Raw genomic sequence first — 23,236 nt, 5'->3', positions numbered from 1 at the left:
GGCACCTACATTTTAATGAAGAGCCCAGCAGCCACACTGGATCACTTTCCAAATTTCCCTCCACTCCCAATCCCCTGGGGAGCTTTGCACCAAGACCCACATGTAACTCAAGTGTCCCACTTATAATGCTGACCTAGAGCCAGCAGTAGGTCTTCCCTCCCCATCCCAGCTCCTCAGACTGCAGGCTTAAGCCCAACAGAATCATTCTTGGAGCCCTAAAATCCCTCCTATCCCTCAAGCTGGGAGTCCCTTCAGAAACAGGAACTCAGTGTCAGTCAATGGAATTCACCCGGCAGAGCAGCACGTCCCCTGGAGGAGGGTAAGGCTCTAGGCTACTGGACTGTTCCTCGAATGCTCCGACAGATGGTATGGTCAGAGGGGCGGGGAAAAGAGTCAAATGACACCCTGCAGAGCATTTCTGACCTCCCACAGTTGTGCAGAGACAGAGAAGTGGAGGAGTGAGGTCCCGATTGAGCTGATACTCACACGAGCTCAATCCCTCACAGGGTTTATTTTTTACCATCACGTTTCAGCATGGAAACTCGGGATTTTTTTTACACCTCTGCACTGGCCAATGCGAGTTGCAAGCCCTCCTGGCAAAGCAGCTCTCGTCCCCTGCCAACAGCTCAAATGTGCCGTGATGGGGTCTGCCAGGCAGTGCCCAAGACGTTGCAGTACCAAAGTACAGCACCTCGGGAGTTAAACTTTTAACATGCAGAACCCAGGGCGTCCACCTCATCAGCATAAGAAACCCTGACCCACTTGGAGAGAGGCCATGATCCTGTCATCTACCCTGCAGGAAAGGCCTCGGGAGAAATCAATGCCAGGGAACAGATGGACGGGGGAGCCTACATTCAAAGAGGCTCTAGTGTGGCTGATGAGGCTAAGAATAGAGAGAGACAGAGAGGCACCAGGTAGCCACAGCCATGTAATAAACTCTGCAGAGTGACAGCAGGTTGGGAGGCCAGCGCCATCTGAGTGAGTTTCTATTTCTCAGCCAATTAGGCTCAGAAAACCCACAATGTTCCCAATACTTTCCCAGTGATAAAACAGCACAGTCCCATCCCAGCAGCCCTGGTATGTCACCCCCCGGATCTGGGCTTTGGCCATGTTTGGAGGGTGGGGGCTAGCGGGGATGGAGGCAGGATCATGGGAAGAGAGCATGGAGGTCTGCCAATACTAGAAAAAGAAAGGGGGTAGGTACGATTTGGCAGAAGGGTAGATCATCTTGGCCAGAGCAGGAAGCACTGCTGATCTACCAGAGCGTGCAGTCCCATTGAAATCACTTATCAGCACTGCCTTGCACCCAAGCCAACTAAGGGTTTGCAAAAGAGGGGAAGCATGACTGCACATGCTCGAACTGCAGCTTCTCCTCCTCTTTTTGTACAGCTCATTGAAGGGAAAGATGAGTGTAAGGTGGAAGAGTCATCTAACCCAGGCACTGAGTGTTTAGAGAAAACAGAGCCAGGATCTGAATAATCCCCGGGGATTTTGCTTTGGTAAAGCCAAAACCTGATGGAAGAAGAGAGTTGGCACAGCCCAACCCGCTCCCAGGGTAGATCCATGTCTAGCCAAAGGGAATCGCTTGGAGATATGCATCTGAGGAACATATGCCCCAGCAAAACAGCAAATCAGCAAGGGGGATTTCATGTATGCTTAACCCTATTACTCTGTTGGCCAGATTCTAACTCAAATGGGACAACTCAAGGAATAAGATACCTCTCATTGGGAATAAAGGAGGCACAGTCTAGACCTGTGTTTGTACAGCACCTAGCACAATGGAGCTTGATCCCAACTAGGGCCTCCAGCACTACCAAAATAGGAAAAATAACACTGTTAAGCAAACGGCAAAATGGGCCACTACCATGGCTTTTTAAAAGTTAAGGGATCAAAGGGCTTCTCTCTCTCAGACAGGGACTCAATTGGACGTTGTGGCATTGTGCCACGCTGGTTGTGACAGCGCCGTCTAGTTCATTGCAAGCCAGGCTACCAGGGGTATGTCTACACTGCCAAAAAAGAGTGGCAGAGAGTCTCAGAGCCCATCTGTAGACTCGAGCTCATGGGACTCACGATACAGGGCTGAAAATATCCGTGCCAATGTTCCCACTTGGTCTGGAACTCAGGCTCTGAAGCTTGGCAAGGGGGACGGGTCTCAGAGCCTGAGCTCCAGCCTGGGCAGGAACAGCTCCCCTGCTACTTTAGCCCTGTAGTGCAAGCCCCAAGGGCAAGCGTCTGTAGACCTGGCCTCTGAGACTTGCTGCCATGGCTTCTCCCCTGCCACTCCCAGTGTTGACATATCCCAGGAGGCCCCAGTTCATCAGCCCAAGGAATCCCAGCAGAACCATGGGCCTCAACCCGCCATCTATGTTAGGGCACCTTGTAAGGACCAATAGATGGTGCCGCTCTCCCAGACATAAGTGCTTGGGCCGAGAGGCAGCCTGTGCTGTGCACCCTCAGCCATTAGTGAGCAAGGGAACCGATCTGGAGAATATGCTACTTGAATTTGAGATTGAAAGGGCTGTGGTCCAGCAAGTGAGCTAAAATGTACCCCTCTCTGCATAAACACACACAAGTTTCTAGGCACAATACATTATTGCTTCTTGGAGCAGCTAGTCTTGGAACCCACCAAGGGAGAGTCAGTTCTTGATTTAGTCCTAAGTGGAGCACGGGATCTGATCGAAGAGGTGAATATAGCTGAACCGCTTGACAGTAGTGACCATAGAATAATTAAATGTAACATCTTTGTGGGGGGAGGGAACACCAAAGAAGCCCACCCACAGTAGCATTTAACTCCAGAAAGGGGAACTACACAAAAATGAGGAAGCTAGTTAAATGGAAATTAAAAAGGTACGGTCACAAAAGTGAAATGCCTGCAAACTACATGGAAAACACTTTAAAAACACTATAATAGAGGCTCATATTAAATGTATACCCCAAATTAAAAAATATAGTAAAAAGATCAAAAAAAGTGCCATCATGGCTAACCAATAAAGTAACCAAAGCGGTTAGAGGGGAAAAGGCATCATTTAAAATTTGGAAGTTAAATCCTACCAAGGAAAATAGAAAGCAGCATAAACTCTGGCAGGTCAAGTATAATAAGGCAGGCCAAAAAAAATTAAGAGCAACTAGCCCAAGACTCAAAAACTAAACATAATAATAATAATGACAAAAAAGTCCATCAGAAACAGGAAGTCTGTCAAATAACCACTGGGGCCACTGGACGATCAAGGTGCTAAAGGAACTCCCAAGGAAGATAAGACCATTGCAGAGAAGCTAAATGAATTCTTCCCACACCTGAGCCATTCTTTTTAGGTGACAAATCTGAGGAACTGTCCCAGACTGAGATGTCAGTAGAGGTGGTTTTGGAACAAATTCATAAATTAAACAATAAGAAGTCACCAGGACCAGGTGGTATTCACCCAAGAGTGCTGAAGGAACTCAGATATGAAATTCCGGAACTAGTAGCTGTAGTATATAACAGATGACTGGAGGATAGCTAATGTGATGCCAATTTTTTAAAAAAGCAAAGAGTCTTGTGGCATCTTATAGACTAACAGATGTATTGGAGCATGAGCTTTCGTGGGTGAATACTCACTTCGTCAGATGTTGCATCCGACAAAGTGGGTATTCACCCACGGAAGCTCATGCTCCAATACGTCTGTTAGTCTATAAGGTGCCACAGGACTCTTTGCTGCTTTTACAGATCAAGAGTAACATGGCTACCTCTCTGATACAATTTTTTAAAAGGCTCCAGAGGTGATCCTGGCAATTACGGGATGATAAGCCTAATTTCAGTATCGGAAAAACTGGTTGAAACTATAGTAAAGAACAGAAATATAAGACACATAGATGAAGACTATTTGTTGTGGGAATAGTCAACATGGCTTTTGTAAATGCCTCACCAAACTATTAGAATTCTTTGAGGGGTCAACAAACACGTGGACAAGGGCGTGAGCCAATGGATCGAGTGTACTTGGACATTCTGAAAGCCTTTGAGAGGATCACTCACCAAAGGCTATTAAGCAAAGCAAGCTGTCATGGGATAAGAGGGTAGGTCCCTCCCATGGATTGATAACTGATTAAAAGATAGGAAACAAAGGGTAGGAATAAAGGGTCAGTTTTCAGAAAGAAGAGAGATAAATAGCAGTGTCCCACAGAGACCTGTACTGGAACCAGTACTGTTCAACATATTCATACATGAGCTGGAAAAAGAGGTAAACAGTGAGGTGGCATAATCTCCAGATGATACAAAACTACTCAAAATAGTTAAGTCCAAAGCAGACTGTCAAGAGCTACAAAGAGATCTCACAAAATGGTGATTCAGCAACAAAATGGCAGATGAAATTGAGTGTTAATACATGCAAAGTAACGGACATTGGAAAAAATCCCAACTATACATATGAAATGATTAGATTTAAATTAGCTGATACCACTCAAGAAAGAGCTCTTGGAGTCATTGTGGATAGTTCTCTGAAAACATCCATTGAATTTGCAGTGGCAGACAAAAACCTAACAATGTTAGGAGCCATTAGGAAAGGGAGAGAGAAGACAGAAAATACCATAATGCCACTATATAAATCCATGGCAAACCCACATCTTGAATACTGCAAGCAGTTCTGGTCACTCCATCTCACAAAAGATATACTGGAATTGGAAAAAGAACAGAAAAGGACAACACAAATGGTTAAGGGTATGGAGCAGCTTCTATAGGAGAAGCGACTAAAAAGACTTTTCAGCTTGGACAAGGCAGGGATATGAGAGAGGTCTATAAAATCCTGAATGGTGTGGAGAAAGTGAAAGGGTTATTTACTCCTTCTCATAGCACAAGAACTAGGGTCACCCAATGAAATTAATAGGCAGCAGGTTTAAAACAAACAAAAGGAAGTATTTCTTCACACAATGCACAGACAACTGGGGGAACTCATTGCCAGGGATGTTGCGAAGGCCAAAACTATAACAGAGTTCAAAAAATAATTAGTTATAAGCTTGTGGAGGATAGGTCCACCAATGGCTATTAGCCAGGATGGTCAGGGATGCAGCCACATGCTCTGGATGCCCTTAGCTTCCGACTGCCAGAAGCTGGTCATGGATGAAAGGGCATGGACCACTTGATGATTGCCTGTTCTGTTCACTCCCTCTGAAGCATCTGGCTTTGGCCACTGTCTGATGACAGGATACTGGGCTAGATGGACCCATACAGCCATTCTTACGCAGACACCCACCAAGAGTCACGCTCTTCCACTTGCACACACTCACAGTGTGTTTTCTTACTCACACTCATGCATTGTCTGTCTTGTTATACACAGATGTGCGCACACACACACACGCACATGCACTCTCTGCTTCACCGTCTCTTCACTTCCTCCCCCTGCACTCACATAGATTCCTGGACCCGTGCGCACACACACACACTCACTCTCTCGCTATGTTCCCCTTCTATGCTGCTAATCTCATGCATGAGTTCCCACAGAGAGACTCCATTACCTGCCTCAGCATCTGTGCTGATGAGAAAAAATAAATTTCAACACATAATCTGGCTGCACAGATTTATAATGGAGGAGACAAAGATTTCCCAAAGATTCAGAGGCCCAATCTTTTCACCTGCCCTCTCAGCCCCATTCCATTTGTGAGCATCGCAGCATGCCGCACATACTGAATCCAGAGAGGCAAAACGCATGGAGCCCCATTTAGTTCCTCTGTTTTAGTTATTGAGCTTTCTGTTTGAACTCCCACTTACTTCTGCAGAGGGAGCAAGAGGAGCAGCTTTGTGCCTGAAGGGAGAGACACACCTCTAGATGGGGTTACGGGTAGGAGACTCTTTTTGAAGGTTTGGCTTCAAACGCAGCTTGCAGGAGGATGGCTGGAAGCAGCTAGCAATGGAAGGCTGATCAGTGGATGACTGTAAACTGCATAGGTGGGTTTCAATACAGTTCCAGGTGCTTAGACACTCTGGTGATGGGCACAATAGAAGATTTCCTCTGGGGTGGTGTCTATACAACAGTGATTGAACATGGCATCTTTCTAGCTAGTTGATGCCTCACAACACCCTCATGGGATAAGTAGAACCACCACCACGTTACATAGGAGGAGGCTTGAGGCATAGAAAGGAGGAGAAGTGACTTGCCCCAGGTCATATACTCTGTCTGTTTATGTCTAGAACTCTTCCCAAGGAGACCTGGATTCCCAGCCCCATGATCAAACCCCGGTATTCTCAGAATAAAGCACCTGGCCCATAGGCAGTTGGAGCAGAGAGGGTAAAGGCTGAATGAGTCACTGGAGCTGAAATGTGGAGTGAGTCCTGGAGAGGATGGGGATAAGGGACAAAGGCCAGAGGCAGCATGGGGGAAGTTTGCTTGGCTGCTGCCTAGGCTGTACCTGTCTTGATAGCCCTGCAGACTGCAATCTAGCACCCTCCCCAGGGCTACCATCACTTAAAAATGAGCATCTTTCAGAAAGACAGTGGCTCTCTCCTCTGCTCAGCTTTCCCTCCCTCAACACACCATCTGCAGGCACATTAACATGAATGGCAGTGCCTGTCAGTGGTCTGACAACAGTGAGATTTCATTAGTGCCAAAAATCTCCGGGAACCCTCTATGGAACTAACCCCTGCCATCCCCCTGCGGGCTCATTCACAGTCAATGACACTCATGCAACCTTCAGTAGATGCCAGGTATGGTAAGCAAAGTGCACAACTGAGCCCAGAGATGGGACCAGCTCCCCGGGCCCTTCATGCCACAGGATAGGAGTAACTTCCAGTTCACTTTGGCGGAGTGACTCATAACCTGCAGCAGGCGTGGGCTTCTTTATTCGTCTTTGCTTCCAGCTAGAAACCACAGCAGACAGACAGAAAGACAACAGAAATGGACAGACAAAGAGACCATCAGCGTAACAAGCATCAAGATGATATCACTGCTCTGTAATTTCAGAGCAACTCAGATACCCCAGGCCAACCCTGAGGAGACACTCGCTCAGGGCTACCCAGAGGATGCAGGGGGCCTGCAGCAAAGCAATTTTGGGGGCCCCTTCCATAAAAAAAAGTTGCAATACTATAGAATACTATATTCTCGTGGGGGCCCCTGCAGGGCCTGGGGCAAATTGTCCCACTTGCCCTTTCCCCTGGGTGGCCCTGCACTCATCGAGTTGTGCTTGGGGACCAAGCCCTGCTTCTCTTTCTAACATAACCAAGAGATGTATAGCTAGAACCATGCCTGCAGCATTGACTAATCCTTAACTGATCAGGCAAGTGCCCACTTTGTATTCTGCATACGCAAATACCTGCTGCTTGCAGTGGCAGGGTTGTCTCCCCTGCCTTTCTCTCATGTCTTCACCGTGCACGGCCATAAAAATTCAGGCCTGACCTCAAAGGAAGAAAGAGTTTGTTTTTACCTTCAGTTGGAGATCTGAGAGGGAGGGCATCGGAGCAGCTTGGCTGCAGCGGGCCAGACAAAGCAGCACAAATGGGGCACCTGTTTTATGGGTAATTGGAAGCCCAGAGAAATAAAGAGCTGGCAGGTAGGCTTGGAGTAGGCATGTCCACAAGCAGATGCCACATCTGCTCCCACGGCTCTGCCAGTGCACCTGAGCTGCAGCATTCCCTGCGATTCCAGTCCTGGGCTCCCCCCACAGAACTCCCAGTGCTGCGTCCTCGGCATTGCCTGCTGTTTCCCCAAACACCGCAGTGCCCTTCCTGAACACCCCAGCATCCACCTCTGCTGATGCAGCTCCATAACCCCCTGCAGCAAGCCTGCCTCTTCCAGTCCTCATACAGCTCTGTCAGCGCACCTCCATCCTGACCTGCAGCTGCCACCACTATCCCGCTCCCCACCCAGGGTCTCCATGTGACTCTGCTAATGCACATGGCTGCTATTCGCAGTTTAGGGGTGTGCACTGCTTAGATATGTTTATCCTTCTGGGTATGTGAGCTAGGGCGACAATTGTAACCCAGATCCCAGGAGGCCAAAAGCTTGTATTCACCACTCAGGCACCAGATATGGGCAGCTGGCATCTCTCTTTCCTGTTTTTCCCTCCCTCTCCCCTGAAGCTGTTATGACATGGATTCCATGCAATGGTATCACAAGGTAACTCAGCCACACAATCCACCCTCATATCCTACAGGTGAACAACAAATCGAGCTCAAAGTGCTTTACGGAAGAGGCAATACTATAATCCCCATCTTGTAGATGGGGAAACCGAGGCAGAGAGCGGGGAAGTGTCTTGCCTGAGGTCACCCAGCAGGCCAGTGGCAGAGCCGTGAATAGAACCTATGTCTCCTGGGTCCCAGGCCTTAGTTTATCCACTAGGACACACTGTCTCTCACGTGAATAGCTGAACAAATGTGGCCAGTCTATGCAAATTCAGCCTGGCCAAGAGAATGGGATGAGCTCCTGGCTTACAAACTGGTTTAAACAGATCTGATTTTCTCACTGACAATGTCCCTGCACTGACCTTTCAGCACCTGGACAGCTGTCTGGTAGGTTGCCTTTCTCCCAGTTAGGAGTGTAAGCACTTTGGTTGGGGATCTTGTCTTTGTGCAGTGCCTTGGTACACAAAAGGCAGTCTGCTCTTGCTCGAACAGCTGACCGGAAGGCAGGACTCCTCCATTTGCTCCTTAGCTCTGCCACTGACTTCTTGGGGAAGACACATAGATCCAGATTTTCAAGTGCCTGCTAATGTTGGGTGCCTTGTTTTTAGGCAACCAGTTCAAAACTGGAGCACTCTCAGGTCCCATTAAAACATGAGACACCCAAAATTAATGCAGGGCTTAACTTTTTGTGCCTCGGTTCCCCAAACATATCTTAATTTGCAATGGAACAGAGCAAGGACAGGGGACATTTTTCCTGAGATGATCATGGTGTCACCGATAACGTGCACATAAATATCTGCTACTGGCATCTGCTGAGAAATACCTTGCCCTCTCCAGGCAGAGAATTAGAATCTAATAATATCCCATCTGCCCCCTACCCCGCTTCCATTTCCCCGTCCCTATTACTGAGCCTGACATTATCCGTCATCCTCCCTTTGTGTTGGTGAGAATTCGAGCACAGACACGGGGAAATTAATAATAATTGTTGTGTCAAAATGTGGGATGTAATCAGGATGCGGCGTGGAAGCGAACGCAAACACAAACAAATCGTATTTATCCTCTCAAAAGAGCCCTCCCCTCCCCTTCCCTTGGGGCCACCAATAATAATGCTCGCAAAAGAGATGAATCAGTGCTAATATAGGGATTAAGGATGGATTCCAACCCCCAGCCCGGGCTGCAATAGAGAAATAGCTCTTAATTGAAATTAGAGCTGGGATTTCTGTGCCTCTGCAGAGACGGGTGAAACCCATTGAGGCTAAACAGAAGGGAAAATAAAAATAGCATCTTTATTCAGACTCCAGCAGGAAAGAACTCAGGGAGGGAATCACAGTGGAAAGCTTCTCTCTGGTTTCAGCACACCTGGTTTTCACACGGCTATGAATTCACTTGGGGCAAACGTGCAGCCAGACTCACTCAGGCTGGCCAGAGTTCTGCTTTTGGTTCTCACCTCAGAAAGGTTCATGCTTCTGGAATTCAAATGCCTGGTTCATAAAAGGTTTTTCAAGATTAAGTTGAGTCACTAACATTCAGACCAACCCGCAACTGAAACCACCAGATGGGCTCAGGGGCCTGTCCTCGGTCCTCTTCCAAGACCCAGAGTTAGACCACAAGTTAATGAGATGAGCAGTCTTCATCCTAATGCCACAGAGGATCGTTAACCTGCCCCAGTCGCATCAACTCCAACAAAAATGTGAGTGCTTCAGCTCTCCCATTGAATCCAAATGAAAAGCCAAGATTTAAAGTATTGGACTGGGTATCAGAACTCCAGGGTTCTATTCCCCCTTCTGCCTCTCATTCACTGTGTGATTGCCAGGATACTACATCCTTCTGTGCCTCAGTTTCTCTATCACTAAAGTGAAATTACCACCACCCACTTGACAGGCACATTGTGAGGCTTAATCCATTTGCAGTGCTTTGTCTTCCTTGTATATAAATGCTTGCAGAAGGGCCAAGTATCATGACTGAAAAGGTTCAGGGTTCGATTCAAGTACAGGTCAGTTCTTATTTTAGCCAAAGCAGACTGTCTGTCAGTAGTGCCTGCTCAGGTCAGTTCCCACACGCAGCCCCTCCGCAGCTCAAGCTGGAAAGAGACGTACAGTGGTATCTACTATTAAAGGAGTGAGATAATGGAAAAGGGAGGAAGGAGGTCATGTGGTTAAGTCACTGGAAAAAATGCTGAGTTGAGTTCTCAGCTCTGCAACAGACCGTGGGCAAATGGCCTGAGGCCAGATTTGCAGAAGAGCTCTGCCCCCATGGAGTCATCTAAATAATTAGCCCACTTTCTTAGCATAGTTGGAAATCTGGCTTTACTTTGGTGCCAAAATGGAAACTGAACTCTTTTTGAATATCTGGTCCCAATTGTGAGGTCTGAACACTTAGAAACCTGGGTCTTGTTGTTTGTGCCTCAGTTTCTTTACCTGTAAAAGGGAATGAACATCCTTCCTATCTCTTACCCTTTGAATACCTTGTCTAGTAAGACTATATAAGCTCTTTGGGACAGGGACTGTCCTTTACCAGGTGTACACCACAGCTAGCACACTGGGTTTATGGGTACTCCTGTTGCACAAATGGCTAATAACAACAGTGAAAAACTCTGCATTCCCATCCTTAAACAGTGGACAGCAAGGAGGGGAGTGGAATTGTTTCATGTGACCCACAGGGGCTATAACTAAACAGACAACCATACATATCACCAGAGTGACAGGTGCTTTTGAAACACTTAGAATCCAGTTATACCGATTACTGGGAACAATAGGATGAAATTGCAGAAAGGGACATGAGAAAAAGAAGAAGACTGGATGATCAAGTCCATCTCCTGAAGGAATAACACAGCACCGTTCCCACCAGCAGATTGCCCACGCTTGTTCTTGGGATACTAAATGCTCTCTTTCCTGGCTCCTGGGAGACAACTCGAGTCAAAAAAATTTCACCACCAGGAAGATTTTCCTGAAGTTCTGCACCAATGTTTCTTGGCTTCCCCACTGACACCTCATGCCACCCTAAATATTTCCTCTCTATCCCTGATGTCTGGGGAGAGCTATCCACACAACAAAGAAACACAAAACAGACACCCAGCCAGTTTCAGTCCTGTAGAGCGATGAGCAGGATCAGTGCCTCAGTCCCAAATTGGATTTTAATTTCAAGGCAGAGTTTCTAATTCTTTCCATATGCAGTCTGCGCTTACCAGCCTCAAACGCATATCTAGTGTAGAGACGAGTCTGAACCAATGCCCCCGTTCCAAACGTGTCCAACCCTTGGGGAACTTCAGACCTGGACCAGACCTTCACGGCTCAGGCCCAGCTTTGTTCTGTCTGTATCTCTCTCTACTTAGGACCCAGCTGCATTCCCTGTTGCAAGAAGCCCAAAATGATACCTCAAGCAGAGCTTACCAGAATGCTGGGAAGAGAGAAAAAACAGATTGAATTAGTCTGTTCACCACTGAGATACTATAAATGACAGGCACCACCAGGGCTGCCCAGCAGGGGGTGCAAGTGGGGCAACTTGCCCCAGGCCCCTGGCCCCACAGGGACCCCCACAAGAATATAGTATTCTATAGTATTGCAACTTTTTTTTATGGAAGGGGCCCCCAAAATTGCTTTGCCGTAGGCCCCCTGAATCCTCTGGGCGGCCCTGGGCACCACAGAGCAACTCTCAGTGCTGTGGATAAAAAGATGCCATCTCCAAAATCTCTTGTCTCCTTGGAAACACAGGTCGACGTTCTAGGCCTAAAGTTACGCACCTACACCAGTATCTGTCGACACCCTTGGCCTGAGCTCCCATAATCCCCTACTGAAGTCCACATGAGTTGAATGTTCAGGACATCTCAAAATCAAGCCAGTTATTAGGTGCTTGAAATACATATGCAAGAGCTTTATTTGAGGCACTCTGTGTGGAAGGCCAGCTTATCGTCTCCTATATGAGCGAGGTTCTTTCTATAAAATGGACCCAAAGAATCACATCCTGCCCTCTTTGAAACAGTCATCCCTCATGGCCATGATTCAGCAAAGCACATGCTTAAGTCCTATTAAATTCAATGGTATTTAAGCATGTCTTAAAGCAAAGCACGTGCTAGTCTGATATTCACTCAGTCGAATATATTCAGTAACTGCTGATTTATGTGCATTAAAGTTTCAGCGTGTAAACGCTCCACAGCTGTGCAACGCGCCTACCTGGAGGAATATCTTGAGCAGCAGTTGAGTGTGTCTATGGTTAAAAATCAAGAGAAATAAACGCAGGGCTTGATTGTCCTCTCTCTCTTCCATCAATATTATGCTATGGCAATGCTATTGAATTGACCTGCATTACTCCCGATTGTGAGAGGAAAGCTAAGCTGCTTGTCACCATCCAACCCCCTATTCATGTAAATATCAGGAAAGTTCTATAAACTGAGATCTTTCCCATGGCCAGATAAAGGAGTGGAGGCAACTTGACTTAAATGATGGAAGGCCAGAGAATTGACATCCCTTTAGATAACATTATTGAGGTCTTGATTTGTGTAGCTATCACTTAGATTACACTGTGATAAGCCTGAGATGGACAAACTGAATTTAGTTCAGAGAAGCTTTCAGGGCTAGATGGTCAAAAGAGCCCAGCACATTGTATTTTGATCTCTTTGGAGAATCTGACCCTGATTGTGGATGCCATACACTTGAAAATCTGACCCTGAGCTCCTTCGATCTGGTTCTTAGATCAGGTTTACACCCAGATATCAAAATTCGCTGGCCTGTAAGATTGGGCTGGAAATCTCCCAAGACCCAGCTTTCTCCATGAGATTCTGGGACATCCTGCTTGTGGTTAGGCTGGGCGCACCATGATAATCTTTTGGCTGTTGCTTCCAGGAGGCTACTGTGGAAAGGAAACTAACTGTAGGCAGCTACCCAAACTCTTACCAACCTGCTGAAAGTTGTGGGGTTTGGTACAAACTCTAGGGAGCGGTTGTCTCATTTTGTTCATGATTTTGACTAGGTTTTTTATTTTGTGCTTTTTGGACAAGCCCCCTGTGAGGTAGATCAGGATATTGTCCCCCTTTCAAAAAGGGGAAACAAGCACAGAGCTGAAAGGACTTCCCAAGAGGCTACAGAGTGGAAAAGCTGGAAAAGAAAATTGTGTGTCCTGACTCCCTGGCCCCTGTAATTAATACTAAACCCAGGTTCCCTACCCGAGCTGGTTTTCTCATCCCTGTCAAGAGCGCTTGCACGCGCTTGCATCATTGGCATCTACAGACTGAACTGACTCCAGTTCCTGCACTAGGCTATACTGCTGTCTCACCAAGAGCTGGCCCTGTGCCCGCTCGATGCCTCCAAAGCCAGGGGGGTCATAGCGTGAGCTGGTCAGAAAGGCAAAGAGAGAGAAGGGCCAAGAAAAGCCAGCCAGATGCCGCTGATCAGCAGCAGTCCAGCCAGCTCCCCCCTCCTCCAGGGATTCAAAGGAGTCAGAAATGCAATGAGACAGTCAGTGCCTTAGGACAAGTGTAGCGGAGGCTGTGGCCGGATCATGGATTGTTGCAGGCATGAAAATTCATTCATATGAGTTTGGAATATAATAATACCTGACACAATATGTATCACTTGCTGCCACGCTGCAATCCCAGATAAGGACACAGCAGTAACAGATGCAGGAACAAGAAACTTATCTTGCTAGGTGATGGATTTATCTCTCTTCCCCCTACCCTTCCCTACACATTCCATAGAATTTAGCCAGCTACATTCCTGACTGAGGCAGCATATGGGGAGTGAATAGATTGCTTCCTAACCCACTCCCACCTCTTAATTCAATAAGGCCCAGAGTGGCAGGTGAACAACTTGCTGTTTTAGGAAAATTTCAAACTGTCTTCTTTATGTGTGTCATATTCTTTGCCCCCTCTGCTTAGGGCATGGATGCTAGAGACAGGGGGTCAAAGGGCCAGTGCCTCCTTCTTAAATAGGGGGCCATGACCCACCACTTTTGAGGCACTGAAATCAGCAGGAGCACAATGGGGGAGGTCAGCCATCTGCCTCTTGACCTCTAACTGGAGGTGGGTGGCATAATGCTGCAGCCCCTTCTCAGCTGGCATGATGGAGTGGTGACTGGGCTAAACTGGAGTGAGTGGCACTGCAAGCTGCCTTGGCACCCACTGGTTTGGCAGTCCTTTCTGTGCCCATAGCTTACAGAGCAGACTGGCACAGAGGATCTCAGCAGAGCCCACTCCGGGGGCTGTCTCTAATGAGATGGATCTACTCAGGCTGTGGGAAGGAAATGTATGTGAAGGAGGCTGTGTAGGGGGATCCTTTCTCAGGCCAATTCATGGAGGCATGTGGCTATAGTTGAATGCTTGGAGGGGTTCTGGGGTGAATGACTAGGCAGATGGTTCTGTCTGGCAATTCCCTTAATCTTATTACTGGAGGTCATCAAAATATTTCATCTGAAACTTCTCCCTCCCTCTCCCCCTCAGCAAAAAAAAAAAGAAAAAGCCTTTTTTCCAAATGAACATTTAGTGGAAAATTTGGCGGTTCTCAAAATGTCCCCCCCCACCAAAAAGTAAACCTGTTTTTTCCTCCTTTTTTGCTGTTTCCTCCCTTTTTCCAACCTTATTTTCCCACTGCAAAAGGGAGGGAAGGTGGGAGAAAAAAATAAAAAAACAAAAAGACAAAATAATCCTAAAAAAATCCCCCCACTATTTCATCAAAAATAGAGGCACTTGGAAACGGTGGGTGGACATTTTTAAAAATGAAGACTTTTTATGCACCTGGCCAGCCAGCCCCCGTCATAAATCCACATTCCCCTCCTCCCTGGTGAGCTTCACTGAGGCACTGCCGAGGATTGTATCCATTTGGAAGATGTCGAGACCACCTCAGCGGACCATCTGAGCTTCTCCTGGCTTTCCAGCCATCTTGGTCAGCACCTCCTCAAGAGTTCCAAGTGCTTCATAGGTGCCTACAGCTGTCACAACTCTCCCCCAAAATGCCGCCACCCTGACAGTCCCCTTCTCAGTTGATTTCCCCCCCTCAAACCTGATAATGCTCATGCTACCTCCCCTCTTTAGTCAACTCTCCTTATGCCAGCTCCCTGTTGCTTGCCCCAATACTCCCTATGTCTTAGCTGCCAGCTCTTCCCAAGACAAGTGCCCTACTGCCAGCTCCCTCAAAGAAACCTGATCCTCTCTTGTTCCTCAGCTGATGGGACCCCTCCCAACCAGGCTGCAGACAGACCTAGCCTCATCTCTCAGCCCTCAGCACAGATCCTCCTTTCGCATACACCAGTGCAGCTCCTCCAGCAGAGTGGAATTACTTCCACTGCAGATGTTTCCAACCCACAATGGCTTTTTTGAATGATACAGATGTTTTAGTGTCGGGCAACAAACAAAAAAATCACTTCACTCCAATTTTCTAGTTCTTCATTAAAGCAAAACTATTTCATTTCCACTGTGTTTAAAAGGAAGAATAATTCAGTTTTCATTTTTTGTGGGTTTCCTCTGCCCTCTTTTCAGGCAGTGGGGGAAGGAAGAGAGAGGAGGGGTACAAATGAGTTTTGGCGAGGGGGAGGTAAACACTGGCAATTTTTCATTTCCAGTTGAATCAACACAAAACATTTCATTTCAGCTACAATAAACTGAACCCACAGATTCCATGAAAAATTTCAAAGCAGAGAAAAATGGTTTTATTTCTTTCAAACATTTCCCTGGAAACTAATGAGCATTTTCCCAAGAGGCGAATAGCTCCAGTACTTCCAGAGAGTTCTGCCTTTCGCAGCAGCAAGTCTCGGCCCGCACTCCAAAGGTTAATTTGCAATGGGAATTCTTGGTAGGACTCATGACACAGAGCGACATTACTGTCACCACAGCCCACTGGAGGGACTTGTGGCTGAAAGTTTCTCATCCACGGCAACATCATCTGCAGACCCACGGGGCAGTGGAAATAAAAGCAGATGTGCACAGCTGATAGATACTATCGGAGCCAATGGGATTTTCCAGCTCCCTGCAGCTCTGTGCACTGGGCTGCTGTGGATAAGTATAATAGACTACCTAGCATCACACGATAGTTCTCACAGCAGCACCATTTCTGCTGGTTGCAGCAAACTGCGGAGAACGATTGCATTATGATGGATGCAGAATGTGGCTGATCGGCAGCATCCTGCCTGGCAACAGTGCACCAGGGGTGCAAGTGACCCTGATTTGCAGTGGGTTGCAGTGCCCTGCAGGTATATGGTGCATTGGGGCACTCGGGATAATGGCGAGGCTCGTAGTAGTGAAGAGACAAAGAAAACCTGTTGGATCAGGGATTCTCCCCCGGAGAGTGTTATGCGCATAGCTGAAGTGCTCTGCTAGGTCTGAAAGGGCAGGGTCCCAACCTCTCCCCTGTAACATCCCTGGTGAAGCAATGCTGCCACTACACTACCAGGATCACGCCTCCCCATGCCCTCTGCAGCAGTGCAGCCTATCAGGCTGCAGTATCCTGCAGGGAGACGAGTATTGTCATGCAGGAGACAGCACTGAGCAAAAGCTCAGTGTCAGCCCAGTGTGTGGCGACAGAAACCTTCCCAGCTGTCTTCTGGGAAGAGTTAACCTGATAACCAGCGGACTGAGTTATGGCGGTCACTGCTGCTTTTCTGCACCGCTGACTAGACAAGACTCTCTCTCTCTCCAGGACTCTCCTTCTCTCCTCGTGGTGCCCCTTTCCCCCTCTCTACAGGCTCTGGTTTGAACCAGCCCAGGGCTCCCCACCGATTAATGTACTAGCCGCCCAATGCCAAGCAGGGGAGTGGGTTTCTAGGGCAAGAGAGTCGGCCGGGTGTTATAATGAACCTCACAAACACTCCACCCTGCCCGTCTGGCTTCAGGCTCCAGATCCCTCCGCAGGGCCAGCAGGCTCAGGTGCAGGGGTGAATGGCAGAGAAGCTTGGCGTGTTTCAGGGTGGTGGCGGGAGGCAGGGAGGAGCAAGGAGGGGTTGGTTCAGCCCATTATACAGCCACGAGCCAGCCTAGCCTTCGCCTTAATCCAAGCCCATCTCTAGCCCTTGCAGGCTCCACTGTAGCATTCAGCTGGCAGAGCCCAAACTCAACTGCACTCAACTGAACTAGCTGTTCATTTCCCACCCTAGCTACTAGCCTGCAGGCCTGATACCGCCACAAGGGGTCTGCACGTGTCCTGAGAGGGAACAGAATGGGAACTGTATTGCATTAGCCACCCCTGTTCCTGTCTCTCTTCAGCCCTGCCTAGATCCCAGAGGCAAAAAGGTACACAATCCAATGGGAGACTCCTGGGTTGTGTCCTATGTGACCCCAGGACAAGTCTCTTAACCTCCTTGCCTCAGTTTCCCCATCCGCAGTGCTCTTCAGCGGAGCCTAATGAGGCTTCATTCATTAAAACGCTTTGCGATCCAGGCCTGAAAAGAACTAGAGCTGGATCAAGCACAGGCAACCATTCTCCTCTTACATAAATCAAGCAGCCCGTTTCCAGCTCGACAACAAGCATTATACCCAGACAACATTAAACAACCACTACAAAAAATCCCAGCCACCGCCAACCCTGGGCAATGGTTCCTGCCGATCACAGAGTGGCTCGAGGGTCTGGCAGCAGCAGGCTGAGTCACATCTGGTGATTGTGAGGCCAGGGTCACCCCTTACCAAGAAATAACCCCTGCCCGCCAAGTTGACATTTCTTCCTCTGAGGTGGTTTTCCAGGTTGGCCCTCCTTAACCCCTCAGAGCCTGCTAATGGGCTCTCCTCACCTTTCCCCTCCTTCCTCAGATGGCATCAGTCACAGAGGAGAAGGCCAAAGCATTCTGCAGGGCTCCAGCATAGATGGCTCTGAGCCATCGTTTGGTCCCGACTGCCTCTGATCTGTAAGAACCTCTGTCCCTCCACCCCAAAAGGACATCAGAAGCCAGTCCTGCCCCCACATCCTCTCTCCCATCAACATGCAGGCTAGCCTGTGCCCTTTTTAATGCTGTTCCCTTTCAAGCAAAAGTTCACACCTTGCTCCCCATTATGACCATGTGCCGGAGGTTTAAAAGCCTGAGGTTGGCCAGCATCTAATTTTTTTTTAAGTCCCCTCCTCCCTTCTCATGAGGTTAAAAAGCTAAAAGACCAACTCGGAGGCAGATAATAGAGTGACAGCACCTCATAAAAAGGAAGCTGCAGCCTTCGAGAAAGTCGGCGTATGGTGCATTAGGGATGTCTGTCGCAGCAGCTGGGAGTAATAGCGACCTCTGAACTCAATTTGCTCCATGACTATAAACCTAAAGAAACACTCTGGATGGTGGAACTCCTTCTCCGGCTGACGATGCTCGCCGGAGCCTCTGGCACAAGCACTCCGTTGCCTCCCGCCTTTGTTAATTCAGTGGAATTATGCCTAATTCCTACCAGAGAAGGTAGAAGAGGAATCGGGGCCGCAGGTGAAGTGGGAGAGGGTGTGAGTGAAACCTAGCAGCATGGAGGGCTGTGGGGCGTCAGTGTTTGGTCGGCTAGTATTAGTACTTTTAATTGCATGATGGTAATAGCACCTACAACTGAGACCAGTGCTAGGTGCTGTACATACATGTAGGGAAAGAAAGCTCCAGCCCCAAAACAGCTTACAGTCTACATAAGCAAACAGAGGCGGGGCGGGAGGGAATGATTCTCCTTGGAAACTTTCAGCCACACTGTGCTTAGCAACGTAATATAATGGTTAGAGCAGGGATTGGCTGTCAGGACTCCTGGGTTCCCTAGCCAGCTCTGCCACGGACTCATTCCCTCACCTCCCTCTTTGTGCCTCAGTGTCCTCAGCTGAGGCACAACAACCCTTGCCATCTGCACAGCAAGGGGGAGGCTTGATGATGGTTGCAAGGTGCATTAAAATCCTCGACTGGGAGGCAAAAGGAGGGTGGGGCATCAGAACAGTAGATGGTCATGGCAGCATCTGAGACCCAGTGTCTCTTGCAGGCAGACAGTTGCCTGCAAATAGCTTAGTGCAATTGCACAAACCTATCATCTTCTTCTTGGCTGTTCGCTCTTTTTGTTAATGAGTAGAAATTCTTCCCACTACGCATTAGCGCCCACCGTAATGGTGCAAAGCGTTTTTCATTTATCATCATAATGCCAGTCAAACGAACCCCCTAATAAGGTAAATTTGAGAGGAAAGCTATTAGAGTTTATTTGTGCAGTGGCTTTGAACAAGTTCCCACAGCTCTGACTGGGTAACCAGAGGGGACGGGTGGGTCTTGACTCTTCAGGCCTTTTCATCAAAAGCTATTCCTTGGCTAGGCAGAGTCTTTCCCCTGCAGGAAATTTCAGCCTCCTGCACCCAACTGCACTTGCTGTCTTCTTTTTTAATCCCAGACCCATTTAGAAGCAGCCACTGATTTTTTGTTTCCAAACCACTGACTTGCTGTTCCAAACAGGGGCACTGGGAAAAATTGTGCCTTGTGTCCTATAGACTCGACTTCCCTCCAGCTAACAGCAATTACAGCTCATGTTTTAGAACCCAGAGAGTCCCCAAAAGTGCTTGGCAGGGTTTGCTTTTGTTTTTGTTTTTTACTTCAAAATGGGCCCTTCACTCAGCAAACATGAGGGAAGTGATTTGAGGGTTTGGCCATTTATTTTTTCCATTTGAAACCAGCCATTTTGTAGAATTTCCCAGAAAAGGGAACATCTGAGTGGCGCAAAATCGCCCCAAATGAGAAGGCAACAGTGCTCTCGCAATATGGCAGGCACATCATTGGGGGTTTTTTAAGGACTTCTGCACATTTCTAATCCTGATCCACTGCCATCCTCTTCATTATTTTAGCCCTGGTCTGAATGAGAGCTCCACCAATGTGCCCTCATCCTCACCTGTAGTACCTCAGCTTTTCCAGCATGGGGCATGACATGGCTCTGCAGATACTTCATCTGTCCTTACTTGCAACACCCATTCCAAGTCCTGTTTTTAGTCCACCATACTGCTCCACCAATACACCTCAATCCAGTACCCCCCCGCTATTCCAGTCTAGGGACCTGATCCTGCAAAATCTTACACTTTAGAGTAACTTTACTCATGAAAGTGGCCTGACTGAAGCCAATAGGAACGTGCTTACATGAGTAAAGTTACTCTCACGTGGAAGCATTTGCAGGACTGGGCCCTTAATCACCCACACAGCTCTGCTAGTTCACTGAAGAAAGCATGCTATTGCCATCCTGGGTTACCACTTCAAGCATCTCTTTCCTGTCCTTCAGCATACACCTTGAACAACCCCCCACCAATACATCTCACCCTTGACCTGTAGCACCTCTACTCTTCCAGTCGTGGGCCTGTCCTGGAGGCAGGCCAGAATGCATTTCATTCACTAGGAGCTAATTTCCTCACTAGGTCTAAATTAAACGCATATTTTAGAACCTCGCAATGAGCAAACCCTGCTCAGCCTTCTGCTGGATACAAAAAAAAAAAAATAACCGTTGCCTGGAATGAGCCTTGGTGAGACATTACGGCCCTGTCGGTGGGGCTGAGCGATCCCCTGCTCTACAGTAATAGCTGTGTCAGATGTGCAGTGCTGGCGAATGGGTCCGGCGCTGCGGAGGCAACAGAACAGATCCCGCCTGAGGAATTAGCATCTTCATTAGCTTGAGCCACCCGTTTATTTGACTTCTAAAAGCAACGTAGCAATCGGGAAACTCGAACTGCTGGCACCAGAGCGGGTGTAAATCAATGCAGCTCAGTGGAACTATAGCGAGTGGATAGGACACCAGGCTGGAACTCCGCAGACCTGGGTTACACTTCCCAAGTTCTGCCGCTGAGCTGCTGCATGACCTCAGGCAGGTCACTTACCTCCCTGTGCCTCTTTCCCCTTCTGCTCTTTGTCCATTTAGGCTTTAAGCACATCAGGGCAGGGACGGACTCTCACTCTGGCTCTGTCTGCATTGGCATTGGAGGTGGGATCGTAGCACATGCAGACAGACCCAAGTTTGCTTTAAGCTGAGCAGCTGCGGTACCAATAGCAGTGAAGCTGCAGCAGCAGCAATTTCAGCGCAGGCGATAAAAGCTCACCCGGGACCCTGAGTAATTACATCCCACCCATACTGCTGTGACTGCACTGGTATCGGTACATAAACTAGCAAGATTAAAGCTAGCTCATGTATGTACTGCAATTACATCCCTTGATTAGACTGCAGGCATAGCCTCTATGTATGGACCGTAACTAGCTTGGTGGGGCACTGATCTCGGTTACGGCCACTAGGTGCTACCAGAAATATGACTACTATGCACAATCTATAGCAGCGGAGGGTCTGACCCTAATCTGTACCCTCCTCTCCTGCTATGTGGCTCCCTCTCCCAGCTTAAAACAGTTCCTGTTCCACAGCACTAGGGGTAGTTTGAGGGGGAGGGATAGCTCAGTGGTTTGAGCCTTGGCCTGCTAAACCCAGAGCTGTGAGTTCAGCCCTTGAGGAGGGTCATGTAGGGATCTGGGGCAAAAATCTGGTGATTGGTCCTGCTTTGAGCAGGGGTTTGGACTAGATGACCTGCTGAGGTCCCTTCCAACACTGATATTCTATGATTCAACTTGGGAGAAGCATGGGGAGCTCCAGAGCAAGGTTCAACTGCAAAGCCAGATAGCCATGCTGTGTGGGAATGAGGGGGCTGCCTGCCAATTAAGCCTCATCTACCCTGAAACAAAACCACTCTTGCTGTAGCAAGTGCTGGTACTAGCCACTGGATGGCTAGTGTGGACAGACCACTGGTGTTCTCAAACCAGTGTGTTGTCTAGCTCTGCTTTGGGCAGGTCTAGATGACATGGGGCTTACCGCACCAGCAGCGGCCTAGAGCCCAGCATACCTCCCACTGTTATACCATGTCCTAGGATATCTGACGGAGTGTAGATAGAAGCTCAGTATGGTTGGGGCAGAGGAGGGATTGCATGTAGTGCAGATGCATTATGTGAAGCCTAGGACTGCAACAGCAGGAGGTGCTGTAGGTGGGTGAGGAGAAATGCAATAGCAGGAGGGCTGCAGGCCATAAAAGCTGCACCGGACAGAGAGGTGGGGGAGGCAGGATTGAAACAGCAGGGGGAACTTTTGATCTGGATCGAGGTGCACTAGCAAAGCTAGGGAAGGAAGGCTGGAATAGCAGCTAATGCTGCACAGTACGATTGCTGAAGTAGGCAGAGATTTGAGGCAGGCCAGGCCTAGAATAGGAGGGGGCACTTCAGGGGAGGACTGAAATGCGTGGAGTCATTGGAGGAGGGGCCCAGGACTACATGGCAGAGGCTGCTGCAGGTCAGGACCACGGAGGCCTCACAAAGCTGGGGAGGAGGCTGGCCAGGCCTAGAAAAGCAGGTACCAGCAGCAGCCAAGACTAGAATTGCAGGGCATGTTTCCAGTCAGGCTGGAGGTGCAGCCACAGAGCTGTGCATGGGAGGCTAAGCACACTGTCTGTCACCTGCCTGCAGCCAGCGCTAAGCAAGCTATAAACTCTCTGCCTCTCTCTTCCATTTATACCAGTGATGACAGCACATTGAACAAATAAATAAATAAATGATTATGCAAAAAACATCCCTGACCTGGTCTCCCCAGGCGGCGGCAGCTGCTGCTGCTCTGAATTTGCAGCCCCAGCAGGTCAGAGCTGCTCCTGGCTGCCAGCCGGCTGGGGTTTGGGAACTAGACTTTGCAAACAAGTTTTCTAGGGTATGATGGGGAGAAGGAGAGGAAGACAGACGTGACTCAAGACACCTATAGGGAGTTATCGTTGTGAGGGGGCCTGAATGGGATCCCACAAGGGGTGGCAATCACACACACATGAATGAGTGCTTCCCAAATATGATCATTTCTGGGCATTACTACATTAAATGCAATAGTGGCTTGGTCTGCTGGGAAGAACTGCATCAGCCAACTGTATGATGGGGAATTGCTGAGTATCCTCCATTTGTGTTTGTGTGTCTGTCTTTTATCATGCTTGTGTGTGTTTATTTGCCAGTTTCAGGGGGGAGGGGATGTGTTTTAAGGTGTTTGCACACATACTTTGGGGTTAGTTATGTGTGTGGCAAATGTGTCTATCAGTGTAGCATAAATAGACTCATAGACTAAAGGACTGGAAGGGACCTCAAGAGGTCATCAAGTCCAGTCCCCTGCCCTCATGGCAGGACCAAATACTGTCTAGACCATCCTTGATAGACATTTTTCTAACCTACTCTTAAATATCTCCAGAGATGGAGATTCCACAACCTCCCTAG

The 23,236-nt window shown here is 48.3% G+C and overlaps 1 protein-coding gene across 1 annotated transcript in view; it reads right to left on the bottom strand.

Moving 5' to 3' along the window:
* The window catches only part of NTM (neurotrimin), a 704,730-nt gene that overhangs the window by 638,871 nt on the left and 42,623 nt on the right, over nt 1-23,236 (bottom strand). The gene's annotated exons all lie outside the window — the stretch shown is intronic.

This window comes from Chelonoidis abingdonii, chromosome 18, assembly GCF_003597395.2.
Source record: "Chelonoidis abingdonii isolate Lonesome George chromosome 18, CheloAbing_2.0, whole genome shotgun sequence".
Taxonomy (NCBI): domain Eukaryota; kingdom Metazoa; phylum Chordata; order Testudines; family Testudinidae; genus Chelonoidis; species Chelonoidis abingdonii.
Note: the sequence above shows the minus strand (reverse complement) of the source record. Positions and strands in the feature narration are given on the sequence as shown.